The sequence below is a fragment of the Bos indicus genome, chromosome 4 (genome assembly GCF_029378745.1).
Source record: "Bos indicus isolate NIAB-ARS_2022 breed Sahiwal x Tharparkar chromosome 4, NIAB-ARS_B.indTharparkar_mat_pri_1.0, whole genome shotgun sequence".
NCBI classification, from domain to species: Eukaryota; Metazoa; Chordata; class Mammalia; order Artiodactyla; family Bovidae; genus Bos; species Bos indicus.
In genome coordinates, this window is record NC_091763.1 from 8200121 (window position 1) to 8224553 (window position 24433).

At 40.4% G+C, this 24433-nt stretch overlaps 1 protein-coding gene across 2 annotated transcripts in view; it reads left to right on the forward strand.

Moving 5' to 3' along the window:
- CLDN12 (claudin 12) overlaps positions 1-21833 on the forward strand; it is an 80635-nt gene extending 58802 nt beyond the window's left edge. The window contains exons 3-8 of one of the 2 annotated variants that reach the window (XR_011566158.1): positions 1109-1155; positions 7554-7647; positions 9728-9821; positions 13510-13571; positions 15915-15980; positions 21531-21830. The gene's annotated coding sequence lies outside the window, so the exon portion shown is untranslated. Of the gene's footprint in view, positions 1-1108; positions 1156-7553; positions 7648-9727; positions 9822-13509; positions 13572-15914; positions 15981-21530 lie in introns of both variants that reach the window. The other variant, XR_011566159.1, reaches the window with a different exon arrangement.
- The last annotated feature ends 2600 nt before the right edge of the window (positions 21834-24433 follow it).

A 24433-nucleotide genomic window follows, 5' to 3' on the forward strand; every position in this document is an offset into this window, starting at 1 on the left:
CTAGATAGAAAACAAATACACACAAAAATCAGTCTTTAGAGTACAGGGAGAATCTGGCCCTGAGAATGCTGTGGAAATAGCTGGTGTCTCTTTCTTCAGGCACAGAGGAAAAGAAGGAAAGAACTCATTGCTTCATGTAGCCGATGGTCATGTAGGTCAGCTGCCCTTCATTGGTTTTTCAGTAATAGGAAGAAAGACTACAAGAAGGACCACTGGTTAGTTCTACAAATACTTCGTCTAAATCTCTAAGATGGACCCAGATCAGCTCATTCCCTGACCTGAAGTGCAGGCTGCAGAGAAAGGAATGAGGCCATAAGGAGCAAATAGATTTGGAAAACGATGGAAACGTCATGAAAAGTAAAGGTCTGAGTCATGCCAAAATGCAAACAAGAGGAAAGGAGAGAAGATTCTAGTCTCTGACTAGATTTAAGATTTTTAAGTATTTAAAAATTTAAGATTTAATGGTTGCAGTCCTCTGTAATGATGGCAAAATTCAAATTTAGATCATGGTGATAATTTGTTTAAAATAAGATGAAGCATCAGAATTTCTCTGGATGGTGGGATTTCAGCTGACTTTTGATTTTTATGTATCCTTATTTCTTATATTGAATATGTATCACTTTTATAATTACACAAAGATAAAAACCCTATTTAAAATTTTGAAGAATTGGAGATCTCTAACCCTCAAGTTCCAATCTGTAAATCATGGAAGGAGGCTTCTGATTGGTCTGACTTTGTCAGATTCCTTTTCCCTGGATCGGTGAGTGCAGTGTGGGATTAGTCCAATTTGCTTCAGAGGCGTAGCCTTCGATGTCTGGTGGGACCAGGGAGTTAGTGTAGGAGAGGGAGGTTATTTTTTAGAACTTTACTTGTCTCATCAAAGTTGGATGGTGCTATCTCATTTTTTTCTGAGTTTAAGAGGAGAAAGTAAGGAGTTAGGGTTTAAATAGTATCAATGAGAAAGTGTCTAGACTTATGAAAATAATAAAGGAAAATGCTCCAGGTATGGATACATTTGCCATGAAACAGGAATGACTTAACAAAATGCATTTTATCTAAAATCAAGCAACAAAAATATTTATATTTTTGTACTTAATTTTTTTTTCAGAATGTACTGCAAAGAATGATTGTCAATCATGTATAAACAGAAAGAAAGTAAGTTAACTTTTATATGAAGAAATTGTCTTGGGAGTATTATAAAGTCATGTAATTTACAGTTGTAGTCTAAAAGGTATACCAAACTTCATTTACACAGTTCTTTAATAATAGGAATGACTGGTCACAGTTATTAAGATGTATTTCTGCATTTCACACCATTCCTTGAGAACCTAGAAATAAAGGAAAAACTTAGTGTGAACATGTACTTCCTTCTAGAAAATTATACTTCAAAAGCAAAATAATTTTTGTTTGAAAAAATTATAATTCAATTTTATTTATTATTTTTAAATATAAATTTATTTATTTTAATTGGAAGCTAATTACTTTATAATACTGTAGTGGTTTTGCCATACGTTGACATGACTCCGCCACGGGGGACATGTGTTCCCCATCCTGAACCCCCCTCCCACCTCCCTCCCCATCCCATCCCTCAGAGTCATCCCAGTGCACCAGCCCCAAGCATCCTGTATCATGCATCGGCCTGGACTGGCGGTCTGTTTCATTTATGATAATATACATGTTTCAATGCCATTCTCCCAAATCGTCCCACCCTCGCCCTCTCCCACAGAGTATAATTCAATTTTTAAAAAGAAAAGAAAAAACACACTCTTTAGTCTGGTTCAAAGTCCATCTCCACTTGAGAAAAGTTTGCCTTTCCCAATAATTCCACAAAATCCCACGATGACAAATCTCACTCCCACCACTATGGAAGCCTTTTCTTTTGTATACATAACTTTACTGGTTTGTCTTGGGCTGTGCTGGGCCTCCGTTGCTGCTTGGGCTTCTCTTTGGTTGTGGAGTGCACGGGCTACGGTCTCGTGGTGGCGCTCAGGCTTCACCCTATGCTGGCTTCTCCTGTTGTGGAGCACAGGCTCCAGGGCGTTGGGGCTCTCAGCGGTTGTGGCACATGGGCTCTGCAGAGCCCTTGACGCTGTGAGCTCTAGGCTCCCGGGCTCAGCAGTTGTGGTGCAGGGGCTTAGTTGCTCTCAGGCATGTGGGATCTTCCTGGAACAGAGATCGAACCTGTGTTTCCTGCACAGGCAGGCAAATTCTTTACCACTGAACCACCAGGGAAGCCTGAAACCTGTTCTTTTTTTTATTATTATTAATTGGAGGCTAATTACTTTACAATAGTGTAGTGGTTTTTGCCAAACATCAACATGAATCAGCCACGGACTCACTTGTGTTCCCTATCCAGAATCCCCTTCCCACCTCCCTCCTCATCCCATCCTCTAGGGTCATCCCAGTGCACCAGCCCTGAGTACCCTGTCTCAATGCATAGAACCTGGACCAGCAATCCGCCTCACATGTGATAATATACACGTTTCAACGCTACCCTCTCAAATCATCCCACCCTCGCCCTCTCCTACAGAGTCCAAAAGACTGTTCTTTACATCTGTGTGTCTTTTGCTGTCTCGCATATAGGGTCATCGTTACCATCTTTTAAATTCCATATATATGCATTAGTATACTATATTGGTGTTTTTCTTTCTGGCTTATTTCACTCTGTATAATAAGCTCCAGTTTCATCCACCTCATCAGAACTGATTCAAATGCATTCTTTTTAATGGCTGAGTAATACTCCATTGTGTATATGTACCACAGCTTTCTTATCCATTCGTCTGCTGACGGACATCTAGGTTGCTTCCATGTCCTGGCTATTGTAAATAGTGCTGCGATGAACATTGGGGTACACGTGTCTCTTTCAATTCTGGTTTCCTCAGTGTGTATGCCCAGCAGTGGGATTGCTGGCAGTTCTATTTCCAGTTTTTTAAGGAATCTCCTCCATAGTGGCTGTACTAGTTTGCATTCCCACCAACAGTGTAAGAGGGTTCCCTTTTCTCTGCACCCTCTCCAGCATTTATTGCTGAAACCTGTTCTTTATTCTACCATAGCTTCTGTGTCTAAAGCCCTCCCTTCCTATATAGATTTTTACCTATTCTTCAAAACTCAGACAAATTCTTCCTATTTTCTGAAAGAAATCTTATGTAGTTAATCAACTAGGAGTGAGTACTTTCTCTTATGAACTACTATCACATTTATTATCTGTTCCACTCCTTTCAAAATTATATTTTTCCACTTAGAGACATTTTTTTTTTTAATAGAGTGGACATATTATGTCTGCTAGTTAAATTTTCAGCCTCTAGAAAACAATACTTTAGGGCTTCCTTGCCAGCCCCCAGTGGTAAAGAATCTGCCTGCCTATGCAGGAGACACCCAGATTCAATCCCTGATGTGGGAAGATCCCACATGCCACGGAGCAACTAACCCTGCACCACAACTATTGAGCCTGTGCTCTAGAGCCTGGGAGCCACAATTACTGAGCCCACGCACCCCCAGAGACTGTGAAAAGTCACCACAATGAGAAACCTGAGCACTGCGACTGGAGTAGCTCCCGTTCGCCAAAACCAGAGAAAAGCCTATGCAGCAATAAAGACCCAGTACAGTCAAAAGTAAATAAAAGAATAAAATTATAGAAAACAATGCTATTTATATCAGTGTAATCTAACCTCTATTATCTCTAACGCTTGGCCTTAAATAATTAGTAAATACTCTTTATCCTCTCTATGTCCACTACTATGAAATCCCTCTTTGCACAGTAAGTACCTTTCTCCTCTCTGCATTTTTTTCCATTCTAATGATATTATCCATCAGTCTAAAGTCTGTTAGCTGACTTCTCACTTGTCACTCTCTGAAGGGTCTCTGGTTGGCATGGCTTTGTGTTTATACAGGTCATCTTCCTTAGCTACAGGAAAAAAAAATCCTGTAAGTTGTCCTAAATTATGCATTAGTAATTTAGAGAGGTTGAATATATTCTGCAGTTCTTCTGGGTAATTTGAAGTTCTGCTCTTTGAAGACTTTTTAGCCTCAGTTAAGGAATTAGATCTTTTTGTGATAAGTGACCCAGCTCAAACTAATTTAATCAAAAGAGAATATATTGACTCACAAAACTGGTAAGTCCAGGGTGGCCTTGACTTTACACACAGCTGAGTCTAAAAGGCTGTTATTCACATTTCCTCTCTTTCTTTTTATCCCCCAGCTCTGCCTCCCTCTGGATGTACTCAGTCGCTTCAGTCATGTCTGACTCTGCCATGCTATGGACTGTAGCCCGCCAGGGTCCTCTGTCCATGGGAGTCTCCAGGCAAGAATACTGGTTTGGGTTGCCATGCCCTCCTCCAGGGGATCTTCCCAACCCAGGAATCGAACCCAAGTCTCCTGTGTCTCCTGCACTGCAGGCGGATTCTTTACCGCTGAGCCACTGACCTCATTGTGTTCTATGGTGAATGAACATTCCAGAGAGCCGGGGAAGAGGCAGGCTCTTAGCAGATCTCTCCCAATGTCTATACAATTCCCCGGAAGATTCTGATCGACCCTACTTGTCTCTCCTGTCCGGTTCAGCACTAGTTACTGGGCCAGAGGAACCAGCTGCTCTGGGTACCATCACCCGCATCCGGTGATTCCAGTAGGAAGAAAGTGGTGGAGCGAAGCTGGCTGATTGCTGTAGCACCCCAGAAAGTTGGGGAAGAGCTCCACAAAGGAAAGAGGGTACGGTTAGCAGAGGAAGCAGGGTGGTGAAGAAGTCTAGGCAGACAGAGAGGAAACAAAGAAACTACCTTAGGCGCCTGTTTCATCCTTTGACCTTTAGGAGGCACATATTCTATCTTCCTCATCCCTACATTTTAAAAAATGCTCCTGGCAAAATAATGCATCTAGCCTTCAAGTAAAATTGGAATTATTCAGAATCATTGTCAGTTATTGCCTCCCACTCCCACCCAGCTATAACTTTGGAATCTCAGGGAAATGTGCAGATATTCGTGGAATTTCCCTGACCAGGCAGTAAGTTATTGATCACCCAGTCTGGCTGCCACCTGCCCCGCCACCCCCGACCCCCCGGCTCAACCTGCAAAGCAGCTCCCTCTTCCACTGTTCCCTAAGCTCCTATCAAAGAGAGGGGCAGGGGAGAAAGTCTCTTCTGGGGGCTGCACTGCCTTAGAAGCTCACATGCTGTGAACCTGGTGTCCGGGGCCAGGGCACCAGCCTGGTGCTGAGTGACCACAAGCTCCTCTCTGACAGGTTCAGGTTTTTCCTGGCAACTCATCTCCCATAAAACCCTGCTAGAGCTGCCCTGATGGTCCAGCATTTAAGACTCTGCCTGACAATGCAGGAGACATGGGTTCGATCCCTGGTCCAGGAAGATCCCACATGCCGCCGAGGAAATAAGCCCGGGTGCTACAACTGCTGGGTTGCCCTGGAACCCGTTCACCACAACCAGAGAAGCCACCAGAATAGAAACCTGTGCAGCATGATGAAGACGCAGCTCAGCCCAAACAAAACAAAAACCCTGCTAGATGGCATGAACTTAGAAACTTCAAGATCTAATGACCAAGGCCTGAAGTCTCCACAGTGTAATCTTTGATTCTAGCCCTTGACCTTGAAGTTCCAGTCTTTAAGCAAAAGTCCAAGAGGACAGGACCCATTTAGCCTAAATGATTTCAATCTGAAACTTACCTTCACTTGACCTTTGATCTTGGCTAACACGAAACGAAAGCTGACCTGTGATGTATCTCTTGTTCTCAGGAAGTGTCTGAAAAGTGTTCATTGTTCAATTGTGTCCTACTCTTTGGGAGTCCATGGAGTGTAGCCCTCCAGGCGCCTCTGTCCATGGAATTTCCCAGGCAAGAATACTGGAGTGGGTTGCCATCTAAGGAGTGACTTTTTACATTGGAATGTATATCCTGCTGGTCTCAGGATATCCAGCAGGAGGAGATTGGGAGGGGTCTGGGAGCAGTCTCATAGGGTTGGTTACCAGCATAGAATCAGATTGGTTGCGTTAGAACCTACGCTTCCCTATTTACTAGATGTGTGACTTCATGTGAGTTGCTGGACTGCTCTGTGCCACCTTCTGCTCCTCTATAAAGTGGACATAACAGTCCATAGCTTATAGGGTTGTCATGAGTGTGAAGTGACTTAATACATATACAGGGCTCAGAATAGTGCCTGTCACGTGGTAAGCCTTATGTAAGTGACAGCCATTTTTACCACTCTGCTGTCCTTATCTTTTTTTTTCTTTTTATTCTTCTAGATTCTGGTCTAATCTCCCATCAGTGCTTGCCACCGTTATACCTTGCTTTTACTTACTTCAACAAGGGACTTAGAATTCAGCTTTCCTATTTACGAATGATCATCAACCACCAGAGAACAAAAAGGGGAAGGGGCCAAGGCAAGGCTGGTTGACAGCACCTCCAGGCCCATGTATAGTAGAAGAGGAATCCCCAGAGGAAAGTGAGAGTGCTGCAGACAAGGGGGATAGGAAAGAGTGTTCGAGAAAGGGGCCAAAAAGCAACCTATCTACTGAAATCCTTATTAATGCTCTGTGAAGTAATGTGTTAGTTCACTAGGGCTTCCCACGTGGCTCAGTGGTAAAAATTCATGTGCCAATCAATGCAAGAGACGCGAGAGACTCAGGTTTGATCTGTGGGTTGGGAAGATGCCCTGGAGGAGGAAATGGCATTCCAGTATTCTTGCCTGGAGAATCCCATGGACAGAGGAGCCTGGTGGGCTACAGTTCATGGGGTCGAAAGGAGTCAGACGTGACTGAGTACACTCACACAATCTAACAACCACAGAGCCTGAGAAAGAATCCAGGAACATGTGATTCCTTGAGTGACTGCTGTTCAGCAAAATTATTAATATGAAGGAGTAAGGGACTCAGAGAAACTAAGGGACAAGAGCCAAGCTAAGATGTGATCTCGGCCAAAGCCTATACTTGGCCTGAACCCTGGGCAGCTCTGGGGCAAAAGGTTATATAGCAGATTGGTGCCTGCCTTGAGGCAAGCAAACCCATCACTCAGAACCCCGTGTACCTGTCAGTTGACAATGCACAGTGGCTCAAGTGATGAGGAGTCCACCTGCCAATGCAGGAGATGCAGAAGACATGAGTTTGATCCCTGGGTCGGGAAGATCCCCTGGAGGAGAGCATGGTGACCCACTCCAGTATTCTTGCCTGGAGAATCCCATGGACAGAAAAGCCTGACAGGCTACAGTCCATGGGGTCACAAAGAGTTGGATGTGACTGAGCACACCCATGCAACAACACAACATACCTGTCAGTTACTGATGGAGGTGGAAGTAACCTCAGAGGCAAGTTGGTACCTATCCATGAGGACAATGCAAGAAAAAGGGCAGCTTGAGCCACTGTCTGTCACCACACACTGCAGCTGGGTTTGTGTGTTTGGGCCTGGTAAAGCAGATCTGAGCAGACCACCAGCAGCATCAACTACAAATAATAATAATATGATGATGATGATGGCTGTTATAAATTGAATACTTATCAAACTAGTACCAGAAACTTACTGAGATTGTGATTATTATACTTTTTTTTTCCTTCCAAACAGTGTTTTTGGTGCAGTGAAGAAAAGGCTTGCAAAAAAATTTGTTTTCCAAATTCTGAGTGTCCTGTCAGTTGTTCATTTTGGTTAAACTGTCAAGGTGAGTTGTCCTTATTTGAATTTTTATGCACTTTTTAATAACAGACTTGCAAACACTACTGATTTGCTAAAGTTGAAAAATTATTATATTTACTTTATTAAAATACAGCAAATCTGTTCAGTTCTGTTTCCCCTCATTGCTTCCAGCCAGCTTCCAAATTACTGCTGCTAAGTCGCTTCAGTCGTGTCCGACTGTGTGACCCCATAGACAGCAGCCCATCAGGCTCCCCTGTCCCTGGGATTCTCCAGGCAAGAACACTGGAATGGGTTGCCATTTCCTTCTCCAAACTAGCTTCCAAACTAGGTCAACCTTCATTCTGATTGGTGGGTGCCTTACCTTAAGTTCAGTTCAGTTCAGTTCAGTTCAGTCGCTCGGTCATGTCCGACTCTTTGCGACCCCATGAATCGCAGCACGCCAGGCCTCCCTGTCCATCACCAACTCCCGGAGTTCACCCACACTCACGTCCATCGAGTCAGTGATGCCATCCAGCCATCTCATCCTCTGTCGTCCCCTTCTCCTCCTGCCCCCAATCCCTCCCAGCATCAGGGTCTTTTCCAATGAGTCAACTCTTCGCATGAGGTGGCCGAAGTACTGAAGTTCAGCTTACCTTGCTGCTGCTAAGTCGCTTCAGTCGTGTCCGACTCTGTGCAATCCCATAGACAGCAGCCCAGCAGGCTCCCCCGTCCCTGGGATTCTCCAGGCAAGAACATTGGAGTGGGTTGCCATTTCCTTCTCCAATGCATGAAAGTGAAAAGTGAAAGTGAAGTTGCTCAGTTGTGTCCGACCCTCAGCGACCCCATGGACTGCAGCCCACCAGGCTCCTCCATCCATGGGATTTTCCAGGCAGGAGTACTGGAGTGGGGTGCCATTGCCTTCTCTGTCAGCTTACCTTACCAATTGTTAAATACTTCAAATTTCATCCCTAAAATACTCCTATATACAATGACTATAACTCAGTGAAAGGAGAATTGTGTTCTTAAGTTGCTTTAGGAACTCCAGGAGTTTCTTATAAGCTAATCCTGGGGATGAGGACATACTGATCCCAGTGGTGTTATTATAATTTATATTTTCTCAGCTAATGTGTTTAATACTGAGAATTGCCAATCAAAAAGAATGATTCCCTAGAACTAAACTCATCTCAATCATCAAAGAATCTTTAAATTATATCTGTAATATTGTATTTTTTTAAATTAAAGTGAAAGATTACAAATTTTTCTCACAAACCCATGTTTTCTTCAGATACCATCAGGTAAATTGAATTCATAATTGTTTGTTGCAAAGAGCTGATATGAGTGAGTGACACTTTGTGTATTTAGTATGAATGGGGAACCCCTAGGCTCCTACTTCATCTTCTGCCCTCTGGTTTCATTTTTCAGGTACACCAGGCTGATAAGTTAAATAGTATTGAGAGGAGATAAAGTTTCCAAGTGCTGGAGATCTGATTTCCCAGCAAATGTTGCTTGTCTTTTTGATAAGGAACTCTTGAAACTCAAACAATAAACCATCCCCCACTACCCACTATTTGTATTTGTACAGAAATAGTAGCCTGAAGGATCTTTTTTTTTTTTTTTCTGTTGAGATATCACCTGGGAATGAGTTTAGAGATAAAGGAAAAAAATAAGCTAGTGGCCTAATGGTTTACCAATCTAGAGATGAAAGTACTGTTGGTCATTCAGTCCCGTCTGACTCTCTGACATGATGGACTGTAGCCTCCCAGCCTCCTCTGTCCGTGGAATTCTCCAGGCAAGAATACTGGAATGGGTTGCCATTCTCTTCTCCAGGGAGTCTTCCCAACCCCGGGATCAAACCAGGTGTCCTGCATTGCAGGCTGATTCTTTACTGTCTGAGCCACCAGGGAGATAAAGAACATTTTTTAGCAACCCAGATTATTTTCAGATGTTAGTGATGATTGCGTTAAAGATGGTTTTATTGGAGTGTATAACGTATGGTACTGTATAATTTTTAACAATGACCTGTGAATTTGTATTTAAGAATTAGACTGCGTGGTAGTAGAAATGATGAAACTATGAGAAATTAACCTTCTATCGGCTTAAAATATAGTTCTTTTCATTCATTTCAGTTGACATGTTTGGATTCCTGATGCTTCTACTCCTTGCAATCATGGTTATAGCGTTCATTTGTCAATTCTGCATTTATCAATATTACCTACAGAGGTATGTTCATTTTATCCTTAGTAAGAAAACACTTTGGGATAATATCACTGAAGAGAATGAGCTAGTAATCAAGGAATGGTTTACCTTTTTCATGTAATAAAAATAATACATGTATCCATATGATAAGGGCACATCACTTTTTCGAAAAGTACAGAAAATTGTCAAATAAAAAGTTTAATTTTCCCATTCCCCACTCCACCTCTGACACCTCCTCTCCAAAAGCAATCCTTTTAGTGTGATTCTATTTGTGGTTCTTCTTTTGGTTAACTCCAAGTCTTTGAACAATATGGCTTTTTCTCTTTTTCATGATTTATTGACTTTAGATATTATCTATCTGCTCCCCATCATGAAAACTGAAAAATGTATATTGCACGATCCATATTTCTTTTTGTTTTTCACTGTTACAGGATATTATTATTTTGCTATTTTAGAATTTTAACTATCCTTGTTACTACTAGCTGTTAAGATGCCTAATATTTCTTCTGTTGGCCATCTTTTTTACTTTGAGTAATCTGCTTAGCCCTCTATTTCTCTACCTATCAATACTTTTCCTGTTAATTAAGATCAGAAAATCTGGAAACCTGTTTCCTTCTATTTGTCTTCTTCTCTCTCTAACTCCTAAATTCAGTAAGCTTTCTCACTCATTTGACTTTTTTCAGTGTATAGTATTTGCATTCTGTTCTGTAACTTTATTTATATCTTGAAATACTTACTCTATAATTTGAATCTAAATTTTTTTTAACTATTAAAAAGAATAAAACACATTGTGATTGTGCAAATAATGTTTAGGAAAGAACTGAAGTGGAAATATGCTATGCTATGCTAAGTCACTTCAGTCATGTCTGACTCTGTGCAACCCCATGGACGGCAGCCCACCAGGCTTCCCCGTCCCTGGGATTCTCCAGGCAAGAACACTGGAGTGGGTTGCCATTTCCTTCTCCAATGCATGAAAGTGAAAAGTGAAAGTAAAGTCGCTCAGTCAAAAGGTAATTCTATGTCACAAACCTGTATTGCTTAACAAAGAATTACCTAGTGTTCCAACCAAATAGTCTCTTTCTTTACTCTCCATTTCTCAAAATCCTGATACATTTCAGCTTGAATTGTAACTTTCTTATACAGCTTTTGGATTTCCTGGAGTTTTAGCTACCTTTATTATTTCTTGACAAAAAGGACACAGGACACATGTATCTTTATTCCTAACACTGTGGTTACTCATTTCAGTCACTTCAGTTCAGTTCAGTCGCTCAGTCGTGTCCGACTTCTTTGCGACCCCATGAATTGCAGCACGCCAAGCTTCCCTGTCCATCACCAACTCCTGTAGTTCACCCAGACTCACGTCCATCGAGTCAGTGATGCCATCCAGCCATCTCATCCTCTGTCGTCCCCTTCTCCTCCTGCCCCCAATCCCTCCCAGGATCAGAGTCTTTTCCAATGAGTCAACTCTTCGCATGAGGTGGCCAAAGTACTGGAGTTTCAGCTTTAGCATCATTCCTTCCAAAGAAATCCCAGGGCTGACCTCCTTCAGAATGGACTGGTTTACTCATTTAGTATTTGGTAAAATATGTTCATTTTCTTATTATAAATATTCTTTTAAAAGTCCTCTGACTTCCTGTTATAATTTACAAAAATTAGTTTCTTTTCACTGCTCTACTGAGTTAGAAGAACTTTTTGAATCCCATATCTTCCTTTTTTTTAGAATTCATTATTTTTTTCTTTTGCTGGAGTGTATTTTCAAGTAACTTTTTCAAAAGGAGTTCACAAACGGTATGGAAAATATTTTCATAGTCCATACACTTTGAGAAGCTTTTCTCCATTCTCCTTCAAGCCAACACAATATTATTTTCTTTCTTCAGTTTGTGTGCCTTTTTCAAGAAGAACCCATAGACAAGATAGAAAGATCCATAGATAAGGCAGAGGCTCATTAATAGGCCCATCTGTAAGTAAAATGTGCCTGTATGAAAAAATAAGTGTTGGCCAAATGTTCTGTTCACTTACTTAAGACCACTAATTTGTCCAGGACTTTGTATTTTTCTGGCTATGAGACTTTTTATCCTCTTCTTATTAACATATAAGGAGAAAAGAAACAGTAAGATAGAAGATAATTCCTTATTCTTTACATCTCATTACAAAAATATACCCAGAAAGAAGAACCAAAAAGTGTACATTACATTTGTGGCAAGAGGCTGTAACAAACTTGTTGCTTTTTTAAAAAAATACCTATATTTTCCCTAGGGCCCTGGTCTTTTATAAGTGTCATCACTTTTTTGCATAGTTGCTTATCAGTGAAGTGGCTGATTATTCCCACAAGAGAATAGGGGCCCGAGCAAATATCCATCACTGAAGCTTCTGCAGTTTGAATGGAAAGCTTTGAAACCCCTGTAAATATGGGCCAACAACTGCCCTCATTCTGGTTTTGCTCTGCTATTCACCTGCTATCTATCTCTTCTTTTTTTGTTTTCATTTAGAGATCTGTTGTTTTACAGTCACTAAGTCGTGTCTGACTCTTTGTGACCCCATGGACTGCAGCACATCAGGCTTTCCTGTCGTTCACCATCTCCCGGAGCTTGCGCAAACTCAGGTCCATTGAGTCAGTGATGCCATCCAACCGTCTCATCCTCTGTCTCCCCCTTCTCCTCTTGTCCTCAATCTTTCCCAGCCTCAGGGTCTTTACCAATGAGTTGGCTCTTTGCAGCAGGTGGCCAAAGTATTGGAGTTTCTGTTTTAGCATCAATCCTTCCAATGCATATTCGGGGTTGATTGCCTTTAGGATTGACTGGTTTGATCTTGCTGTCCAAGGGACTCTCAAGAGTCTTCTCCAGCACCACACTTCAAAAGCATCATTCTTCGGTGCTCAGTCTTCTTTATGGTCTAACTTTCACATCCGTACATGACTACTGGAAAAACAACAGCTTTAACTACACAGACCTTTGTCAGTGTAGTTATCTCTGCTTTTTAACACACTGTCTAGATTTGTCATAGCTTTTCTTCTAAGCATCTTTTAATTTTGGAAATCTTATTAATTCCATGAGAACTGCATCCTGTTAGGGAAATTTGTGTTAAGGACTTATTGTGCTTCATAATACAAAGATTCTTCTTGGGTTCCAGAAACATCCATTTTTCAATTAAAAAATGAATGAGTAATGGGGCATTAAAATATTGATTATTACATCTGATCTAATGGTCTTATTATCTAGCAGATATGCTTCTAAGTTAAAGCACTTTTTAAAGTTCCAAATGTCAGATAACATAAATGTTTAACTGTTCATGTACTCAATGCCTCCTTGACTCTCATCTGTTTCAGTAAATATTTACTGAGTATTTATTATGCCTTATGTAATGTGGTTGTCACTAGGGACATAATTATAGCAAGAAAAGATAAATCCTTGCCTTCACATAGTTTACATCCTACTGAGAGAAGATGTGGAGAAGTAAATTAGCAGTTGTTAATTCTATTGCTAACTTACTGAAATTTTAAATGACATTTCATTAATTTTAATTTTATTACCATATCCTTAATCAAACACTTTAAGTCTCCTGATGGATAAATATAAGGAGAATTTAATATGTGATAAAGCAATGGTAATAGAACATTACATAAATGTAATCTAATGAAATAAAATAACTCCAATGATAAATTTATTTTCAAAATAAGCCTCACTAATTTCAAATTTATCATCCTTTTGAACAGAACTCAAGTCTATATTGGTGGAAGACCACACACAGTTTACATGCCTCATGGGGGTGATCCTGGCAAGTATTTTAATTTATTTGATGAGATGCCCCATACTCTTTCAGTAACTCACAATTGAAATTCTTCCCCTTACTTATTCCAGGCATCAAAATTAAAGTATGAGTATTAAATACTGTTCTCATTTCTAAAACATATTCTTGTAACCTCAATAGCTAATCTAAAATGGGTAAAAACCATCATATTGATAGAGAAGACTAAAATTTCCAGTCAGAGTTGGGTATTAATAGCTTTCCCAGTTCCCCCTACTCCCACTCCACAAAAAGAACTCAACAAAAAATTAACTTTGCTTTAAGAAATCCTTGAAGACTTTTCCCAAAACAATTTGCCTTGCTTAGTCGACTGACCCTGGCTCTACTTTTTTTCAGCTTGATTCTTTAAGCCTTCCCCTACTTACAAGGTTCCTCCTTACCCAGAACTCAAATCTTAGCTTCCTTCCACTAAACATGGACAGCTCTGGGTAGGTTCTCACATGCTTGCACCCATGCCTGGACCCTGGAAAGTGAAAGTGAAAGTCGCTCAGTCATGTCCGAGTCTTTGCGACCCCATCAACTGTCCATGGAATTCTCCAGGCCAGAATACTGTGAGTAGCCTTTCCCTTCTCCAGGGGATCTTCCCCAACCCAAGGATTGAACCCAGGTCTCCTGCATTGCAGGCAGATTCTTTACCAGCTGAGCCACAAGAGAAGCCCAAGAATACTGGAGTGGGTAGCCTATCCTTTCTCCAGGGGATCTTCATGACCCAGGAATCAAACTAGGGTCTCCCACTTTGCAGGTGGATTCTTTACCAACTGAGCTATCGGGGAAGCCCCTAGATCCTGGAAGCCCAACTAAAGTCAGAACCATAGTACTCTTGTTCACCTGGATGTCTGAACCATAAAATATTGACTGATGAAAGGGTACTGCAAGGTCCTTTATAATTTCCATTAAAAATAATGTCAGGGGATATCCAGGTTATTGTGCTGTTTTGGGCCTCTGGGACATTATACTATATCTGAATGAGAAGCAGGGTAAAATTTGTATGGTTTAAGGATCAACTGTCAAGCATGTATAGACTCCATTGCTAACCCCTAGCTCTTGTTACATAGAAATTGTTTCGATGGTAACAGGATCATGAACTATTTGGAAAAGCTATTTAAGAGAGTAGCATTAAAACATATACATTACCATATGTAAAACAGATAGCCAGTGGAAATGTACTGTATGATGCAGGCAGCTCAAAGCTGGTGCTCTGTGACAACCTAGAGGGGTGGGATGGGGGGTGGGAGGCGGGAAGGAGGTTCAAGAGGGAGGGGATATATGTATGCCTATGGCTGATTCATCTTGATATATGGCAGAAACCAACACAACTTTGTAAAGCAATTATCCTCCGGTTAAAAATAAATTAAAAAAAAAAAATAAAGCTGTTTAAGGAGAGGAGCTGAAGTGCTGCTTCCTAGGATTGAAATCAAACCAGAGGACTGCAGAGAACGATGTGGCATTTCAACTTGTGTCCATCCACGTTCAATTCCATAGCAACTGGGCCAGGAGAAATGCTTTGAAAAGAGCACAGGGTTGTATGTGTGTGGCTGAGTTGCTTTGCTGCGCACCTAAAACTATCACATTGTTAATTGGCAGTACTCCAATACAAAATAAAAGGTTGGTATTTTTTTTACCAAAGAGCACAAGGTTGGATATTTATTCATTTTAGGTAGAAGCAGTTATGTATTCACATTTTGAGAACAGTTAGTTACAGGAGATTCATTGTAAGAATATAATGTAATCAAATTCACAAAGCAGCTTTACTTTTACCCAGAAGAAACTTCTCAGGCTTAAGGGACTGCCTGTATTAAAAGGTTGAGTAAAGGAAACAAGACTCTTCAAAAGGAATTCATTGTGCATCCACAGGCTGTCGTCAGAGACAAGTTGTCTTGTGGTCACCACCAGATATTTGGCCTTTTTCTCTTTGACTCACACCCAATTTGATAATACCTTACGTCATTTCAGCCTTAATTATTAAAACAGAAGTTGGGTGGCTCAGCAGTAAATAATCTGCCTGCAATGCAGGAGATGTGGGTTTGATCCCTGGGTCAGGAAAATCCCCTGGAGGAGGAAATGGCAACCCACCCCAGTAATCTTGCCTGGAGAATTCCATGGACAGAGGAGCCTGGTGGGCTATAGTCTGTGGGGTCACAAAGAGTTGGACACAATGTTGTGAATAAACAACAATATAAAAATCTCAGAATAGAAATCATATGATATTCATAAATATTTTATGTTTAGCATTTTTTTTGAAAATTAGGTAAGTCATCATTGACTTTGCCTAGGAAGACTTTGAAAAGGTAAATTGATTGTCTCTTCTCGCAGTATATAATGAATAGATAACTGAAAAGCTGGATTGCCCAGATAGAGAAGAAGGAAGTTTCTTCAATGGTAAGCTTTCAAATTATATTGCATGAATTTTCTGCATGACTTCCCTCCCTTCTATAATGAAGCTTTTCAGAAATGTAATCAGAGTGGTGCAGAAAGTAAATGGAAATAAAATCTGTGAAATGTAAAGTGATTTTCAGTGCCTGAAACGTGAACCAGAAAATGGAGCTATAACAGCTCCTAAGTCAGGCTGCCTGAGTTGAAATCTGGGCTCCATTTACGAAGTATGTCATCCTAGACCACTAACTTGGCCTGTCTGTGTCTTAGTTTGCTTATTCATTAATACTCTCTAGTAATCGTGACTAAATTAGTCATTTTGTCTGAAGACAAAATGAGATTTTTATGGGCAAAATTTTTAGAATTTCCCTCATGTTCAGTAAGCCCTTAATAAATGTTCACTGTTTCTAGGGGAGTCACGGAATCTCAGCCCTTGGAGGCAAATAAAGGTCACCCTGCTCAGCTCCTGCTCCAGTGCTAGGACCCTCTTGCCTATATCGCTGGCATGCTGGATGGTGAGCAGCTGGGGACTGTCACTTGGATTTAAACAGTTAGTGATGTGGCTTTGTGTGGTGTGTGTGCATATACGCTGTGTGCACACACAGGTGCTTGACTTTGAACAGGATGAACACACAGGCACACTCCTATTGCTACCTCCTACACCCAGCATCCGCGTGCAGGGAAAGGGAGTCCTTACCTAGAGGCGTGCTGCTCCCTGATCCTGTGACTCTGCCGTTGTCAGTGCAGGTGAATAAGGAAGGGGGGAAAGAGAATGCAGGGAACCCCCAGAAGCCTGCAGGCCCCCTAGAAGCCAGGATGGTCTCCAGGAGAAAAACTAGAGTTTAAAGGACCGATGACACCTGGATGACTGTCTGTCATCCAAACCATTTTGAAAGTAAAAGTGGTAGTACTAACAAGTATGCTGGGAGGCCAGGTGTAAACCAGGAGTCTCGTGCACAGGTGAGAATGTGCCGCTGTGCTGGTTGGTGCCCACTGCCGGGAGGGACACGTGTGTGTCTGTGTGCTGTTGGAGGGGCTGGGTATCTCTACAAACTTTAAAAAAGGAAATCTGACAATATCTGTCAAAACCTTTTTTGAGTTACTCTATGACTTGGTAATTCTGTTATTAGTTAATGGAGATTTTTCCCCTTATGAATTACCAAAATTATACGTATTAGTTGAATCATTTGAAATTTCTAGGTTTGTCCATTTGTGACATATTAAAGGAGCAATTGCATATAGTTTAATAAAATGATCAGGAGTTGATCTTGGTGTTGTGGGGTCTGAAACTTATGGAATTTGGAGACCTTCCTAAAAATTGTTTTTATATCATCCTTTTCTTAATTTTATAAAAATGTTTGATAACACATATTCCCAGGGTCATGAAAGGCCTAGGGCAACTGAGGGCTCCTAAAGCTTATGCTCTACACACACATATTTTATTAAATGTTCTAAAAAATAGGACACAGTTCTTGTCCAGGCTTGAATAAGAATGGGAACTGACATATACTATGTTTAGGGATATAAATTAGTAGAAGAGTTCTAAAAATCAGTTTGCTAATATGAATTAAGAACCTTAATCTTTTTTACTCTTTAAATCCCAATAATGTCACTTTTGGGAATTTATCCTGTGAAAATAATCTGAAATAGTTTCAGTTTTTAACATTTAGCTCTATGATCCATTTGGAATTAGGCATAATATATGCTGTGAGATTCAGTTCAAGTTTTGTCTTTTTCCAAATGGCTGTCCAACACAATTTATTTTAAAAGTCCATCTTTACATCAGTGATGAGATGGAATCTTTTTCATAAATTAAATTTCCATACATATTTGAGTATAGTTTTGTATATCTATTGACTGCCATTGGTTTGTCTGGCTCTTCATTCCCTAACACCTTAATTAATTATGCTACTAAGTCGCTTCAGTTGTGTCCGACTCTGTGCAACCCCATAGACCGCAGCCCACCAGGCTCTGCTGTCCCTGGAATTCTCCAGGCAAGAACACTGGAGTGGGTTGCCATTTCCTTCTCCAACGCATGAAAGTGAAAAGTGAAAGTGAAGTCGCTCAGTCGTGTCCGACTCTTAGCGACCCAATGGACTGCAGCCCACCAGGCTCCTCGGTCCATGGGATTTGCCAGGCAAGAGTACTGGAGTGGGATGCCATTGCCTTCTCCGTAATTAATTATGGAGGATATGTAAATTATTTTAATATCTGGAGATGGTGTTAAGCTTCTTCCCACCTCACATAAGTCTTTTTGTTTCCATTTTTTTCTTAATTTTAAGTTCAAGCATAATAAAGATGAGTTGTTTATTCTAACTTGCACCAATGCTGGAAATTTCAAAAAGTTAAATATTTGGTATCTGGAAAAGATAATCTTTCCCGAACTTCAGAGGTTCTGCACGTAAAGTAGGAGAAGGCAATGGCACCCCACTTCAGCACTCTTGCCTGGAAAATCCCATGGATGGAGGAGCCTGGTAGGCTGCAGTCCATGCGGTCGCGAAGTCAGATACAACTGAGCGTCTTCACTTTCACTTTTCACCTTCCTGCATTGGAGAAGGAAATGGCAACCCACTCCAGTGTTCTTGCCTGGAGACTCCCAGGGATTGGGGAGCCTGGTGGGCTGCCGTCTATGGGGTTGCACAGTCGGATACAACTGAAGCGACTTAGCAGCTGCAGCACATAAAGTAACTCATAATTTTACAGTTATTTCCTCTTGATTTGTTTCAACTTGGTTGTCCTTTCCTGTCCTGTCTTTCTTCCTCTTCCTCTTTTTCTCTTCTTTTTCTTCTTGCTCTCTCTTCTTTTTCCTCCAACCTTCATTTCTTCCTTTCAGAGCAGACTTAACCAAAGAAAAATTTGATGATATTAGTATATCTTTTAAATTTAGGTCTTCTTATGCTGCCTTGCTGTCCAACTTTTGTAGCAGAGCAGTTTGTTTTGAATAAATAGCTATTGCAGAGGGAAAATGTTGTTTCAGAAGAACTTTTACTATGCATTTGACCATATAAACATCATAGAAATACTTTCAAATGCATAATATAAAAGTTACAATTTTTAATGCTTTTTGGTTAGATAGTATGTTAAAAAATAAAACAGTTGAAACATTTAAAAAATAGACATGATATTCCAGCCCCAAAGTATCTTTTATAAGGCAACATTTTGAAGTCTTAAAATAAGGCATTAAAATATACTAGCACAAATTATATAATGACTTTTCAATTCTTGTTTATATCTAACCAGTAAATTTGAAGAAAAGGTAATGAATTCTATTGAGAGGAAAAGAATTGACCCAGGATTGTGAGCAAACAGGACTTTTGAGCAGAGAGGAATAAAGAACTAGAAAGACTGAGATTCAGGGAAGCCTTTGAGTGATGAGAATGGAATGAGAGAAAGAGTATTAGAAGAGGGAGCTATCTTAAATTGGGATATAGGCTCCAAGGCAGAGTTTTTCCTATAAGAATTTATTGGAGAATGCTGTTAGGAATAACTCATGTGCGGGAGAGAGAGAAGGAGACTTGGGCAGGGGGGAAATAGTCATAGAATCACAATAGAGACCTCAGTCAATTTTACAGAGAGTTCTGGAACCTGGTAGGCCTCTCTAATTGAGACAAAGGGGCCCAAACCTCTGTATCAGCTGTCATTAAATGTGGAATGCTCTTCAAAAGGAGACTTAACTTTGAGCGGGGCAGCTCCCTTTGACTGAGGGCAATTACCAAAGACAGCCTGGCCACTGGAGGAATGAGTACCCTGTTCTGGAAAGGGAGGTCCAGGCATCTACCACAGCAGCTGTCATTGATTTGGGGGGATATTGAGATTAGCAATGCTGGGAAGATAGGATTTGAAATGTTCTTCTTGTTGTTCAGTCACTAAGTCATGTCCGACTCTTTGCAACCCCATGGACTGCAGCATGCCAGGCTCCTCTGTCCTCCACTATCTTCTGGAGTTTGCTCAAATTCGTGTCCATTGAGCCAGTGATGCTCTCTAACCATCTCATCCTCTGTGGCCCCCTTTCCCTTTTGCCTTCAACCTTTCCCAATATCATGATCTTTTTCAATGAGTCAGCTTTTCACATCAGGTGGCCAAAGTATTGGAGCTTCAGCATCAGTCCTTCCAATGAAATATTCAGGGTTGATTTCCTTTAGGATTGACTAGTTTGACTTCTTTGCTGTCCAAGGGACTCTCAAGACTTATATTACTTTTTAAATGCACACTCCTCCATTTCAACTTTTACATTTTCTTTACAACCCAAAGGAATATTAACATTTCTTTCAATGATATCTTTCCATTATTATTATTTTGATTGACCTTATGCAGAGATTGGGCCACATGTGACTATATTTAAATAAATTTTGGAATAGAATTAATTGTGATACCGAGAAGGGAAAAATATGTAAGCAGAAGATGGTAGATTTACTAGGAAAAGAAGGCAATTGAAAAATGGTTGTCTTGAAGAAGTAGAAATAAAAGCAGATCTAATGGGACAGAGAGTGGGGGTGTAGGTTTGTCCCCAGGGATTAAAATGTCTTCTAGAACACTAAGAGATGGGACAATTTAGGAATTAACAAACTTTTTCCATAAAGGGCCAGATAGCAAATACTTTAGGCTTTGGGTGTTTTCTGGTCTACTCAACTTCGCTATCATTCTGCTAAATCAGCCATAGACAATATATAATTGAATGTATGTAACTGTGTTCCAATAACATTTTATTTGCAAAAACACAAGAAGGCCAGGTTTGGTTTGTCAGCCACAGTTCATGGATTTCTGGTTTAGATGATGAAAAAGAAGATTGCCTATCTCATTACATTGACTTTGTAACAAATATTTTCGAAGATTCCAAATAAAATAGACAAAAGAAGACACAAAAGGAAAGCCCAAATAGGGTAGCCATTATGTAACTAATAATCCCATCAATTTTGTTACATGGTAAATATTGTATACACAGGCTTTCATTTCATGATTTATTAATGTTTCATCTTTTGTTTTTATATTCTTACTTCTAAATACTGAGTTTTCTGAAATAGAAGCAAAAATTAATCCAGTCAATATATGCCACCCTGATAAATTCAGACAAGTTTTGGCAAACACATCTTGCTGCTGCTGCTGCTGCTAAGTCGATTCAGTCGTGTCCGACTCTGTGCGACCCCATAGATGGCAGCCCACCAGGCTCCCCGGTCCCTGGGATTCTCCAGGCAAGAACACTGGAGTGGGTTGCCATTTCCTTCTCCAACGCATGAAAGTGAAAAGTGAAAGTGAAGTTGCTCAGTCGTGTCCGACTCTTAGTGACCCCATGGACTGCAGCCTACCAGGCTCCTCCGTCCATGGATTTTCCAGGCAAGAGTACTGGAGTGGGTGCCATTGCCTTCTCCGAAACACATCTTAAAAAGTAGCTAATCTCATAAGAAATGTAGCAGTAATCCAAAAGTAATAGATTAGACTTCTGAAATATACATGTGATAAGTGTCTTTCCACTTAATTTGTGTGATTCTTGACAAATCTTTTGCCTTCTGTACTTAATTATTCAACTGTCCAATAAAAACACCTTTGATACTTTTCCAGAGTTTTGAAATCTACATGACAAATTTTAAACTCCTTTGAAAAGGATGTTCAATGCCTTTTTGGAATAAGGCAATATTTTCCACATTCAAGTTGCTGCCTGGCCAAATCCACAAACAGGAATGTTACTGAAGAAAGTCTTCGTTGGATTGTAGGTGAGATGAGATGACCCTAATCATCGCAACTGTACAACCAATAGAAATTTACTCCAAACTTTCACTTATTCTTATAAATTGGGCCCTCAAATAATAAAAAGGGAGAACAAAAAGAGACGCCTTTATGTCACTTCTGTTTTTTTTTTTTTTGGTAAACATATGCTGTTGAATTACCGTCGAGCATGCCAGAGCCTCATGAGCAAATTTGTGACTGAAAATCATGGAGGTAGATTTAACTTTCTTTTTTCTGCTGGTAGAAGAGAGCCCACAGTTAAAAGGCTGAGGGTGAGTGGCAGACAACAGTAGCTTTGTTAACCTGACTCTGTGGATTAGATGATCACTGCCTGAAATGCAAACTTCTGGTTGGCTATAAGAAAATGCCTTTTTTTCATTTCACTCACCAGCCTTCTCTCCCCCATTTAAATGGTAATTATACATTTATAATGCATTGCAAATACGTCCAGTTTTCCTCAGAATCTTCTAGAAGCTCTGGAATCTGGTGCTTTCATAATGAAGGTTACTGTAACTCCACTCTTTTGGAGTTATTCTTTGCTTGGGAAGATCTGGGTTCTATTAATTTTCTTCTACTTTCACTTGCCCGTTGTTTCCCCCCAAAACCAGCAGGATATTTCCAATCAAATAGTGAGCGCTGGCAAAAGGGAATAATGGTATTCAAGTCATGTAACTTTAAGTAATATCTTCTAAGTATCTTTTGATCAACTTGGAAGTTGCTGCATATTTACTTAGTATTATTGCTTTCCCATAAATAAGTGAGACTAATTGCCAGTAAAATCACCCCCTCCCTCAAGTTTTTCCTTTTCAATGTTGTATTCTTATAAACTCTTAAATAAATCTAGTGTTTGACTCTGATCCTACATCTTTTCTTTTCCCTTTCTTTCTTTGCTTGGCATTTAGTTCAAGATCTATTTTGGTATTCATATCAGTGCCTATTGTTTAGGTTTAGTATTTTATCTTGACCTTCCACATAACTTGAATATAATAGAAATACAGCACAACCCAATTATCTGGTGAAATTAATAATGACAAGTACTAAGTGTAAATCTCTCAACATATTCCTGACCTAGTATTTACTATTTTTTATATCAATGTAAGTGTATATAGTAATACTTTCTGTCAAAAGGGTGTCTAAATCATTTTATATCAATAACTTTTTCTGACATCAAGGTCGTTTTTATGTAAATTTCTATCAAATTCTTTGGGGAACAATCATTTTTCTGCCAAGTTATTTATAATAGGCAGGATTAATAGTTGATATATAAAGATAAAAGTTGATAAAATATAATGCAGGGATTGACTTTTTTCTATTCAATATAAATGTATATAGTGATACTTTCTGTCAAAAGGGTGTCTAAATGAAATATACCAACCTAAATGAGACTCTGGGAAGGCAGTAACATTTTTCTAAAACGACTCTCCTAAAATGTGACAAGGCTTTTGGGAAAATGGGGGAGTTCAGAGGTCAGATTTACAAGATGTGTCTGGAATTTATTCACTGTAAGATCTCAGGTAAATTGCTGAGCCTTGATTTCTTCATGCATATAGGAATAATGGGCTTCCCCAGTGACTCAGCAGTAAAGAATCTCCCTGTAATGCAGGAGACGCAGGTTCGATCCCTGGGTTGGGAAAATCCCCTGAGGGAGCACATGGCAACCCACTCCAGTATTCTTGCCTGGAGAATCCCATGGACAGAGGAGCCTGGCGGGTTGCAGTCCCTGGGTTGCACAGAGTCAGACATGACTGAAGCAACTGGGCACATCAATTCAGTTCAGTTGCTCAGTCGTGTCCAATTCTTTGTGACTCCATGGACTGCAGCCCGCCAGGCTTCCCTGTCCATCACCAAACCACAGAGCTTGCTCAAACTCATGTCCGTCGAGTCAGTGATGACATCCAACCATCTCATCCTCTATTTTCCCCTTCTCCTCGTGCCCTCAATCTTTCCCAACATCAGGGTCTTTTCAAATGAGTCAGTTCTTCGCATCAGGTGGCCAAAGTATTGGAGTTTCAGCTTCAGCATCAGTCCTTCCAATGAATATTCAGGACTGATTTCCTTTAGGATAAGAATAATAATAACTACTTTGCAAGGAAATTGAGGGGAAATGTAGGAGAAGCTCTTAGAATATAATATACACTCAGTAAGTGGTAGCTCCTGGGCAAGGGAAGGAGCCTGGCAAGATACTACCATGAAGTAGTCTGGTCCCTGAACCAGCAGGATCCTAGGTTCTCATCTCGGCCCAACAGTTTTGGGCTGTTTGCTTGCATGCTCAGTCATGTCTGACTCTTTGCGACTCTTTGGACTGTAGCTCACCAGGCTCTTCTCTCCATGGGATTTTCAGGCAGGAATACTGGAGTGGGTTGCCATTTCATCCTCCAGGGGATCTTCCTGACCCAGGGATCGAACCCACATCTTCTGTCTCCTGTGTCTCCTGCTCTGAAGGCAGATTCTTAACCTGCTGAGCCACTGGAGAAGGCTTTTGAGCTGTTTAATGCTAAGCAAATTATTTATTTATTTTTTGGTGTTCATGTTGGTCTTTATTGTAGATTTTACTATAGAGTAATAAAAATTGGATAATTAGAGAGACTGATTATAACGATTTTAATATATAATTAAAAACCCAACATGAATCAGCCATAGGTAAAAACCCAATTAAATGATAGAATTTTATTAGTAGTAACTAAAAACAATTCTAACACCCAAATGTTTACAGTGTTTGTTTTACAGTGGTGGGATTC